Source organism: Brassica napus, chromosome C1, assembly GCF_020379485.1.
Source record: "Brassica napus cultivar Da-Ae chromosome C1, Da-Ae, whole genome shotgun sequence".
In the NCBI taxonomy this organism is placed as follows: domain Eukaryota; kingdom Viridiplantae; phylum Streptophyta; class Magnoliopsida; order Brassicales; family Brassicaceae; genus Brassica; species Brassica napus.
In genome coordinates this window covers 26,599,063-26,611,012 of record NC_063444.1, presented here as the reverse complement: position 1 = coordinate 26,611,012, position 11,950 = coordinate 26,599,063, and the positions used below count along the sequence as shown (strand labels likewise).

The window sequence follows — 11,950 nt, the reverse complement described above, 5'->3', positions numbered from 1 at the left end:
TCTCGTCGTTTCACTCTGAATTGCGGTTTTTGGTGCTGTTAGTTTTCGAAATGATGAAAATTATTTTGTTTTTTCAAAACCATTTCGGTGTTTACTTTTATGATTTAACTGTTTCTACTCAACGTTTAGATAATTTTACTGAAACAAAGGATTTTTGACACTTTGCGTTAAATCTTTCAATGACAACTTCGTTACCAAGAGCGTTTTAAACGGGATACATGCAAGAACACGATGCATGGAGAAGCGGGCAACTAACTCAGTGTGGACGACGACTCTGAGTGGGTGACGACTCGAAGTGGTGATGTCTCAGAGTGGTCAACAACTTCCCGAAGAGGATGTGGGCAACGACTCCTTGGAGCAAGAAGAAGTTGGACACAATTCCTTGTAGGAAGAAGCGTGCGATGACTGCATTTCAGAGGAGTGGGAGAAAACACTTGCTCCACTTATATCCATCATCTTCCTCCATGTTCTCCACTTTACTCATCAGTTTTAACTTCTCACTTATGACTCCCATACACTATTACTATTGTTATATCAATTATTATATGTTATATATTTGATAAATATAGTATAATATTTATGCAGCGCATCCTCATCGGTTTAGCCTCTCGGTTGTAACCTAAACCGAGTTCATTTTAGTCATTATCTCATTATGATATTTTAGCTTATCTTTTAGTATTTAGTAGCTTTATTTATATGATTAGATAAATCCTAGTAATGTTAGTTTTAGGTTTTTTCGATGGCTTTTATTATATACAAGAGTCATCTCATATTGTAATTAAGGACACTTTATTATTGAATTATATTTGCAATTGCAATCAATATCTTTATAGAACTTAGAGAAGTACACTAAATCCTATTTTGACTTGTTGAGAGTATCACCAAGATAAAAAAACCTTCTTATTCGTGTCGAGAGTATTGACAGCTCAAGAATGTATCGTTTTGCTACAGTTACTTGTTACTAAGCTTCTGCTCTCTACAGTTGGTATCAGAGACAAAACAGTCTTACTATCATGTCTCCGAAAAAGAATCAGCAAAAAAGAAGGGATGAACGAGCTATTTTCTTCCGATAAATACTCGCGAGTGACAAGTTGAAACAGTCCATGGAACATGTTCTAGTCACGTTACTCCAGTCACACCAACAAAAAAAATGTTGTACTTCAACTGGATGATGTTTTCTCTAACGAAGGATTTGATCTTATCAAAGAGATCAATGGAGGTCCAATCTTTGATGGGTATGATGATAAAGATCAGAACTTTGATGACACCGTTGAGGTATATCCAAACTTCAATATATTTGATAAGAAAAAAGTATACCAATAGAACATACTCAGATCAACGAAGAGACCCTTAGTTAGGGTTGCATCCTAAAAAGTTGTTGCAGTGATGAGATAGGTGCTGGAATGGTTTCCGACAACACTGTTGATATAGATGGTGTGGAGTATCGAACTTGTGATGCCAAGATCTTTATGGCACACCATGGTGATTTAACTTCTGTTTTCTATGATGAAGAGGTGGAGCCACCAGATTGTGCTCTGTCCAGCGTTCATTGTTTTGGATTCATTGGAATGATTAACAGGCAAACATATCAATGTTAGCTACATGAAAAATCAAAAGAGTGCAGACACTCATATGTTCTGTTCAACGCTGGAATTCCTAAATCCAATGGTAGTGTCATTTCATCGGTGAAAGTCTCGAATAGAGTCATGTATCTTGTAGATCCCATTAAATGGTGCCTTGCCACTGTTGATATGAAAGAAGTGGCACAAAATGGGAGTAAAGTGCACAATCTTTTACTTGATCACACACAAATCGTGTTGGAGTTAGATTAGAGTCACCACCACCGGCGTTCACATTGGTTGTTGTTCACCTGCGCAGCAAACTTGTGAACACATGCTCAAGTGATTTCATGGTTCTCTCTATTCTCGGTACATCTTCCACCATGAATGTCACACCAAAAGTGGTGATTTACTACTTATACTTTCTTTATCACAATCGTTCGTATGGATGTCTGGAAGCGTTTATATCTTACCAAAGACACCACTAGAACATGTCCATGTTAGAAATACACTAGAGGAGATGATTGGAAGCATCGAGGAGTCAGTTGGAGGTTGGAAAGAGTTGCGCCATAAATCCATTGTGCTAAATAAAAAAAAACAATCATTTATCCGACGATCAGTAAAAAAAATGATCGAAATCATCCCACCACTGTGAGAACAATGTTGCATATCAGTCACATCGATCAGATTTATTGTAGAAAATAGGCTGTTTTACAAACACTTGGATGTGAAACAAAAAGTGATTCACCTGCAGATTAGTGGTGAGCCATCAGATCAGTTTTCTCAAAGGAATCTGCTCAAGAAAAAGGATACATGGAAATCTGAATGCATTCCTAATTTCGCAGAATTTTACGGTGGTATAGTAAGAGAGAATCTTCTGTTCTGGGTTATCTTGGCTAATGCTTCAAACAATTGCTATGATCAATCCATTTTTGTCGTTCATGATTTTTTAACAAATCAAAATGGATGTTGATGTGGTGAAAACTATGAGAGATGTACCCTTTTGTTTTATTTTTAAAGAACATTTCGACACTATGGACAACATCAGTCAAAAGAACGAGGCTGTCTTTGTGAATTTTACAAAGCATATTTCAACACGGGCAACTCGAAAAAGGCTTTCTTTTTAGTTGTTTTCAATGTAGAAGGGTTGACTAGAAATGTGCCGAGTCATATCGTGGTGAAAGCTATCTTGATGCAGTGCATCCTCATCGGTTTAGCCTCTCTTTTGTAACCTAAACCGAGTTCGTTTTGGTCCTTATCTCATCAGGAGTTTTTGGCTTATCTTTTAGTATTATTTAGTAGCTTTATTTACAGAGATATTATTTAGAATAACTCTAATCATTCTACTAGTTACTGAAATAACTCATATAACTTTGTAATTATTAGACTGAAATCAGAAACAGCCAAATTTACCAAAAAACCCAACCTTTTAAATATTAACTGAAAGTTTTCCATTACAATTTAATAATAAATATATTTTAATATAAAGGAAAAAAAAAAGAAGAAACCTAAACCTTTGTCGGGTCTGTCTTTTCTTTCGTATTTCACGAAACCAAACTTCCATCTTTGGCAATGCCTTCTACAACACCTCCTTCTCCGACACCTCCTCCTACGTTCTTCAATTACGTCTCCTCCACTGTTAATCAGCGTCGTCTCCGTCTTCCTCCGCTGTAACTTAACTTCGCCTCAGTTGTCGTTGAGGAACCCAAACTCAATTTCACTTCTGTCACTTCCGCCATCAATTCTAAGTTACTTGAATCTGTGAGTCCTAAATCTATGGTAATCGAGGTTGTTGTTATCATAGATGGATTGATTGCATGTTGAAATTTTAAATCCCAAATTCCCAATTTGAAATTCCTAATTCCCAATTTAAAAAATTGATTTGTCTTTTCTCGATAAACTTTCGTGATTACTTGATTTTGAAAACCCTAAACCCCCAATTTACTTAATCATTGGACTATAAATTTTATAAACCTTATTAGTGTGAAATTGAAGAACTCTCATACTCTATTACTTCACGAGTTCACTTTCACACTATCACATAGCAAGGGCATTTTTATTCTGGTAGGCTATGTTTGTTTGATTATTATCCCTTGTATACTAAAACACAAATCATTTGGCATTAAAATTTTGACACATAGATAATGTTGTACCAAAAAAAATATCTAAATACTTAATTTATCAATTTATCTTACTACCACATTCAAAACTAACCGTCAGAATTTCAAATGTTTTTTTCCTTTAATTTTTGATCTACGAATTTACTTATTTGACAAATCAAAGTAGAGCATATGGCTTTTGCATAAAATATCAATTCATGTTAAGATAATGCTTAAAAATCAACCAATCAGATAATTAACAAAACAATTGTTAGCAAGAAATTGGCCCTAAACTCATTGGATGTTTTAGTTAAATCCCTATTTTTTCTCTGATTACCACTATCACGTGCATGTTATCTATAATTTCCAAATCGTGGCATGATTTTAAACTGTTTCGTCTTTTATATACTGAATCAATTCATTTTTTTCTTTATTTGCTTTTCTTCTTCTTGTTCTCTATCGTTTTTATCTTCTTCATCAACTTTTTTTCTACAGTTTATCTGTGTACTAACAAAAAATATACATATTTGTAACTTTTGTATTCATATTCACTTTTTGTTTTCCTCAAATTAGTATCCTTAAAAAAAAAATTAGTGTGATTCAAACTGAAAATGTCACTTGAGCATACTGATGTTTCAAAACTTCATTCTTCAAAACATGGAAAATCATAGCACGTTTGCAATTGAGGTAACATTAAGTACGTTTGACTCTATTATAAAAAGTATTATATATTTACAACTCAGTTTTCTATGGCTTTTCCTTAGAATGCTAATCACATCAATCAAAAATTTATAATTTTGGAAACTAATAGACTCTTTGCATGTTTTGGTGATTATTCTATAGAAATGAGTAAACAGGTGATTGATGGGCATCAATTCAAATCTTATGCAAGTGTGCAGAGCCGAAATAAAACAAAAAGCAGACAAGGTTAACCATATGCAAAATGAGAAGGTGACTAGCCTTCCAAATTATAGGAAGTTCGATGACGTTCCCAAGTTTTTTGAGGCACTATGTAATAAAGAAATGTTGTCTGGATAGAAAAGGTTATTAATACTGTAAACTCGGGATTTCCATTCTTGCTTCTTTTTTATAACCACGATTCAAATTTGTATTAAAAACTATTTTTAAGTTGCATTGATCTTCATTGTAGGAATTGATGATTTATGGTTACCAAGTTTCTTTTTTCAAAGTTGGTACTTTTCATACTTTTCATGACCAAAGGTTTTCAAAATTTTATTTGGTGACTTGACTTCTTAAGTTTTAGATACATGACATCAATAATTTTATCATAACGTGTCTTTGAACCCTTTTTGGGTCAAAAATTTCTCTGAACCTTATACTTTTTATTATCAAATTCTAATAAATAACGTTTTGGACCTAATTGGTTTATATGGACAATGTTTTTTGATTCGATGGATAAATTTTTTCATTCCAGTACTAGTTTTAACTTCCTATTTTCCTATTTTTTAGATTCAAAGATGAATGTGGTGTTACCATGTTAGTAAATTTTTAACCGTAAACATGTATCCCCTATATACTAAAGCACAAGTCACTGTGCCACTAAAATTTTGACACATAGATAATGTTGTACAAAAAAAATATCTAAATACTTAATTTGTCAATTTATTTTACTCCCACATTCAAAACTAACCGTCAGAATTTCAAATGTTTTTTTCCTGTAATTTTTGATCAACGAATTTACTAATTTGACAAATCAAAGTGGAGCATATGGCTTTTACATAAAATATCAATTAATGTTAAGATAATGCTTAAAAAGCAACCAATCAGATAATTAACAAAACAATTGTTAGCAAGAAATTGGCCCTAAACTCATTCGATGTTTTAGTTAAATCCCTATTTTTTCTCTGATTACCTCTATCACGTGCATGTTATCTATAACTTCCAAATCGTGGCATTATTTTAAACTGTTTCGTCTTTATATACTGAATCAATTCATTTTTTTCTTTATTTGCTTTTCTTCTTCTTGTTCTCTATCGTTTTTATCTTCTTCATCAACTTTTTTTCTACAGTTTGTCTGTGTACTAACAAAAAATATACATATTTGTGACTTTTGTATTCATATTCACTTTTTGTTTTCCTCAAATTAGTATCCTTAAAAAAAAAATTAGTGTGATTCAAACTGAAGATGTCACTTGAGCATACTGATGTTTCAAAACTTCATTCTTCAAAACATGGAAAATCATAGCACGTTTGCAATTGAGGTAACAATAAGTACGTTTGACTCTATTATAAAAAGTATTATATATTTACAACTCAGTTTTCTATGGCTTTTCCTTAGAATGCTAATCACATCAATCAAAAATTTATAATTTTGGAAACTAATAGACTCTTTGCATGTTTTGGTGATTATTCTATAGAAATGAGTAAACAGGTGATTGATGGGCATCAATTCAAATCTTATGCAAATGTGAAGAGCCGAAATAAAACAAAAAGCAGACAAGGTTAACCATATGCAAAATGAGAAGGTGACTAGCCTTCCAAATTATAGGAAGTTCGATGACGTTCCCAAGTTTTTTGAGGCACTATGTAATAAAGAAATGTTGTCTGGATAGAAAAGGTTATTAATACTGTAAACTCGGGATTTCCATTCTTGCTTCTTTTTTATAACCACGATTCAAATTTGTATTAAAAACTATTTTTAAGTTGCATTGATCTTCATTCTAGGAATTGATGATTTATGGTTACCAAGTTTCTTTTTTCAAAGTTGGTACTTTTCATACTTTTCATGACCAAAGGTTTTCAAAATTTTATTTGGTGACTTGACTTCTTAAGTTTTAGATACATGACATCAATAATTTTACCATAACGTGTCTTTGAACCCTTTTTGGGTCAAAAATTTCTCTGAACCTTATACTTTTTATTATCAAATTCTAATAAATAACGTTTTGGACCTAATTGGTTTATATGGACAATGTTTTTTGATTCGATGGATAAATATTTTCATTCCAGTACTAGTTTTAACTTCCTATTTTCCTATTTTTTAGATTCAAAGATGAATGTGGTGTTACCATGTTAGTACATTTTTAACCGTAAACATGTATCCCTTATATACTAAAGCACAAGTCACTTGGCCACTAAAATTTTGACACATAGATAATGTTGTACAAAAAAAATATCTAAATACTTAATTTGTCAATTTATCTTACTCCCACATTCAAAACTAACCGTCAGAATTTCAAATGTTTTTTTCCTGTAATTTTTGATCAACGAATTTACTTATTTGACAAATCAAAGTGGAGCATATGGCTTTTGCATAAAATATCAATTAATGTTAAGATAATGCTTAAAAAGCAACCAATCAGATAATTAACAAAACAATTGTTAGCAAGAAATTGGCCCTAAACTCATTCGATGTTTTAGTTAAATCCCTATTTTTTCTCTGATTACCACTATCACGTGCATGTTATCTATAACTTCCAAATCTTGGCATGATTTTAAACTGTTCCGTCTTTTATATACTGAATCAATTCATTTTTTTTTATTTGCTTTTCTTCTTCTTGTTCTCTATCGTTTTTATATTCTTCATCAACTTTTTTTCTACAGTTTGTGTGTGTACTAACAAAAAATATACATATTTGTGACTTTTGTATTCATATTCACTTTTTGTTTTCCTCAAATTAGTAACATTAAAAAAAAAATTAGTGTGATTCAAACTGAAGATGTCACTTGAGCATACTGATGTTTCAAAACTTCATTCTTCAAAACATGGAAAATCATAGCACGTTTGCAATTGAGGTAACAATAAGTACGTTTGACTCTATTATAAAAAGCATTATATATTTACAACTCAGTTTTCTATGGCTTTTCCTTAGAATACTAATCACATCAATCAAAAATTTATAATTTTGGAAACTAATAGACTGTTTGCATGTTTTGGTGATGATTCTATAGAAATGAGTAAACAGGTGATTGATGGGCATCAATTCAAATCTTATGCAAATTTGAAGAGCCGAAATAAAACAAAAAGCAGACAAGGTTAACCATATGCAAAATGAGAAGGTGACTAGCCTTCCAAATTATAGGAAGTTCGATGACGTTCCCAAGTTTTTTGAGGCACTATGTAATAAAGAAATGTTGTCCGGACAGAAAAGGTTATTAATACTGTAAACTCGGGAGTTCCATTCTTGCTTCTTTTTTATAACCACGATTCAAATTTGTATTACAAACTATTTTTAAGTTGCATTGATCTTCATTGTAGGAATTGATGATTTATGGTTACCAAGTTTCTTTTTTCAAAGTTGGTACTTTTCATGACCAAAGGTTTTCAAAATATTATTTGGTGACTTGACTTCTTAAGTTTTAGATACATGACATCAATAATTTTACCATAACGTGTCTTTGAACCTTTTTTGGGTCAAAAATTTCTCTGAACCTTATACTTTTTATTACCAAATTCTAATAAATAACGTTTTGGACCTAATTGGTTTATATGGACAATGTTTTTTGATTCGATGGATAAATTTTTTCATTCCAGTACTAGTTTTAACTTCCTATTTTCCTATTTTTTAGATTCAAAGATGAATGTGGTGTTACCGTGTTAGTACATTTTTAACCGTAAACATGTAGTGTTATTAAATTTTAAAATTAGATGTTAGTTCTTATCTGGAAAAAAGAAATACTTTACCCGTACGTAGTACGGGACCAAATACTAGTTGTTCCATAATTCTCATTTCTCTGTTATAATGTGGAATAATGATATTTAAAGTTTGTTCTCTTTGATTTTTTTTTAGGAATGGCCTCATCTTCAGGAAATAGAAATTATTCTCAGCGGCTTTACGAGATTGGATAAAAAGCAATTCAAAATAGGAGCATGAACCACAATTGTTTTCTGTCCAACGTTCAAATGGTGGAAGAAGCTATCGGCGAAGACGTTTGGCATGAGTTGAGAGAATCAGCTGTTAGCGTGATTATCAAGCTAAAGGAGTTGGATCACACTTGATCTGCAAAATATGTTCATTATTTTATGGCCAATCAATTGGCGATTGAGAGCAGTCATCAAATTTGGTCTTTGTTAGAAGACCAGCCAATGAAGTTCTCTCTGTATGAGTTTGGAGAGATTATAGAGATAAATTATGATCCCTTCGACAAGCATGAACAGTGGGATGTGGCTCATGAAGACTTTTGGTGGAGATGAATGTTCTAATTTTTGAAGGACCTAAGTTGAAAGAACTGCATTCCCTTTTTCCGATCATCTAATACCGGTCTCGAGAGAGGCGTATAATGGTTGGCTTGTTGTGTCTACTATCCATTAGGATATGTGTCATTTCAAGCAATAGTAGAATACCTCTTCAATGTGCAAAGGGTGATGGATTTAGCAGCTTTCCAGCCAGTGCTATCAGTGGGGTTGTATAGGATTTACCACCCTCGTGGATTCCATTCAAGTTCTCACATACAAAGGGAAGAAGAGTTACACACTTCATGGTTTGTGTTCATGCATTGGTAATTTGGATATATAAGTCTATGACAGGTATGGGAGAGATATATGGACATCAGATAAGGGGAACTGAGGTTCCTCTTATGTCATGGCAATTCTCTGTCTAATTTATTTTCTTAACTAGTGTTGTACTTTACAATGAAGTTTCGTGTAAGTGATACACTAAATATGAATCTTTGCTACTGCCAAGTTAACAGTTGTGATTATAGTACTTTAGATTCAATCCAGAGGACCAGTCTACACTTTACTCTTATAAGTTCAATGTCAAGCTAAGAAGAAAATGGTTTTCAATTCAATTGGTGACGCGGAAAACAAGTAAACTAGAGTTTGATTCAATTTAACAAGAAGCTAGCCTAGGGTATTTCATTGGGTGTTGAGCGAGAGCCAAACAATTATTCAAGCGCGATGCAGTGCTTTCTAGAACTCGGATCACTCAGCTGGAACACCCCACTGTCGTGGTGGTGATCTCTTTGCTGGTCGATCCCATCATCTAACTGTCGTTGAGATGAGAAACGACTGCAAGCCTTAGAGATCAGGTCCGATCAGTTCACTTACTACCCTAATATCTACTTTCGCTGATTAGGGATACTAAGCTCATTCAATACATGTCAAGCTATCTCCTAAGCGGTTAGCTAGGCGATAAACTTAGGATCTAACATCAAGTGATCAGATTAATGGAAGCCTTAAGAATAGTATGAATGAAGAATAATCAAGAATAGCTTATCTATGTTTAGCTCATATTTCAACGCCCTAGAACCCTAGGCGAGCTAGATCACTACTCGATCATGATGCAAGCAATCAAAGACATAGATTCTGAATGAAACTGCATAATAATAAGAGTAGTAAACAAAGGGTTCAGATGGTCTTCTCTATGCGAGAATGGATTCTTCTCCCTTACAAGTTGCAGATCGCAAAAGCTAATAGTTCTCTTGTAAAAAATAGCGTAATTAATAAAATATGATAGATGGTGTCTTTATATGGAGGCGCCAATAGGTAGGAAAGATATTAGGGCAACAGGGCTTTAATTCCCGAAATAGGAGCTTCCTTATTTGTCGGGAACAACCTCGGGATCACTCCGTCTGCTTGGTCCGCTTGAGAATAGTCTCGGGACTGTTCGCCTTGAGTGTTCTTCGCAGGAATGCTCCAAAAGGACAGCTTCTCTTCAAGCACCCTCTTTTCACTCTTCTACCACCTCCAGACCTGTAAAAGATCAAAAAGGACTAGACTGACACGGATTAAGGACTCGAATCAATACGAAAACACCTATACAATGATGTGAAAAACACCATATATCAATTCCCCCAGACTTAGATCCTTGTTTGTCCTCGAACAAGGCAAGTATCAAGAACAGGGAGAAAAGTTTGAAAGTGTGGGAACTCGCTTATTCTCAGCAACCATACTCTTACCACAAATCTCTGAACCATACAAGCAATAAATTAGGACCACACACACTTACTAAGAACCCCTGATCGCTGTTCACAGATCGGCTCCTTACTCTACATCTTGACCTGAAAAAGCGACACTTTCGAGACCAAGCTCCATTTGTTCAATTAGAATTTTCGTGAGCTTCTTGTCATAGGCGCTACTCAGGGTGGACGGTCTAGGTATGGAACATGCTTTTTTTTTTTTTTTTTTATATGGTGGAGCTAAGAGTGTTTAGGGGTTACCAATTTCTTAGAGGATGCAGGATATCACACAAAATGGCAAGAGAGGATAGATCCATTGATGTCCACAGCCTCTACTCGTTTTTGCTATATCTGGTGCGACTGTTCTGATGACGGAACAGGCAACTGATTGTTCTGCTTTCCACTTTCCTCTACACACTCTTCAATACTTGGTACCAACTTCTTGCTCGACCTTTCCAGTGGCTCCATGTTTCTTTTCTTTCTTCCCCTTCTCCATCACATTAATCTCGTTTTTTTTTTTTTTTTTTTTTTTTTTTTTTGAATGTTGATATGGTGATGTGACGAAGAAGGAGGTAATACATGATCGTTCTGAGTGCCACTGGTGGTTCTGATTTCGCAACCATTCTGGTTCTCCACCCCTGCTCTTGCACAGTTCATTGGTTATAGAGCGGTTGCTCCCTTAATCTGCTTGTTCTCCTTTCTGACATAATTTCTGCAGCAGTAACGAGTAGGAGGCTGTGTTGATCCTTTCCTCTCCGACCTTTTTGCACATATCTGCACATATGGCACTGAAAAACAAATGCATGAAGGTGGAATAAAGGCTAAGGTACAAGGTGGGAACTAGCTAAAGATGAGCTAGCTACTCAGGAACAACAAGATGGATATAAAGGATAAGAAGTCCTGAGTATAGGTCTCGTTTCCCTGATCTAGTGCCCATAACAAGAAGAATTAAAGTCCAGATTAGGTTCAGATATAGTGGAGTTGAGTCTACCCAGTGTAACCTGATCGGTGGAGAACTTCCGGAGTGTCAAATGAGATAAGTCAGGGTGTTCCAGGTCCATGTGTGGGTCTTTTATCACTGCTAAGGTCACTGAATAAGAAGGTTAAAGCACGAGGTGGTTAAGAAATCATCACAAAATAAGGTCCTGATTACCACAATAAGTTTGACTGGACTGACTCGATCCTAGGGACTGACTCAATTAAAACATGGAAATCGTACAGAGTTTCTCCCCCAGACTTACTTCACACCATCCCTGGCTGTGAAAATAAATCCTAAGGATTGACTCAATAAAAACACACCAAACAGAAACAAATAGCAAGGAAATAAATAGTTTTGATGGATAAAACAAGGGAATTGGAATCGTCCGTTCGGACTCAGTCTGAATCACCACTGCTGGAGTGGCCGGTTGTTCTCCTGTTCCTCGGAAGTCT

The 11,950-nt window shown here is 34.4% G+C and overlaps 1 long non-coding RNA gene across 1 annotated transcript; it reads left to right on the top strand.

The window, feature by feature from the left end:
• The first annotated feature begins 1,241 nt into the window (after positions 1 to 1,241).
• On the top strand, positions 1,242 to 6,337 carry LOC106374636. The gene is made up of 3 exons (XR_007318464.1): positions 1,242 to 3,320; positions 4,502 to 5,880; positions 6,037 to 6,337. It is a non-coding gene; the product is annotated as an uncharacterized LOC106374636 (long non-coding RNA).
• Positions 6,338 to 11,950: the final 5,613 nt, after the last annotated feature.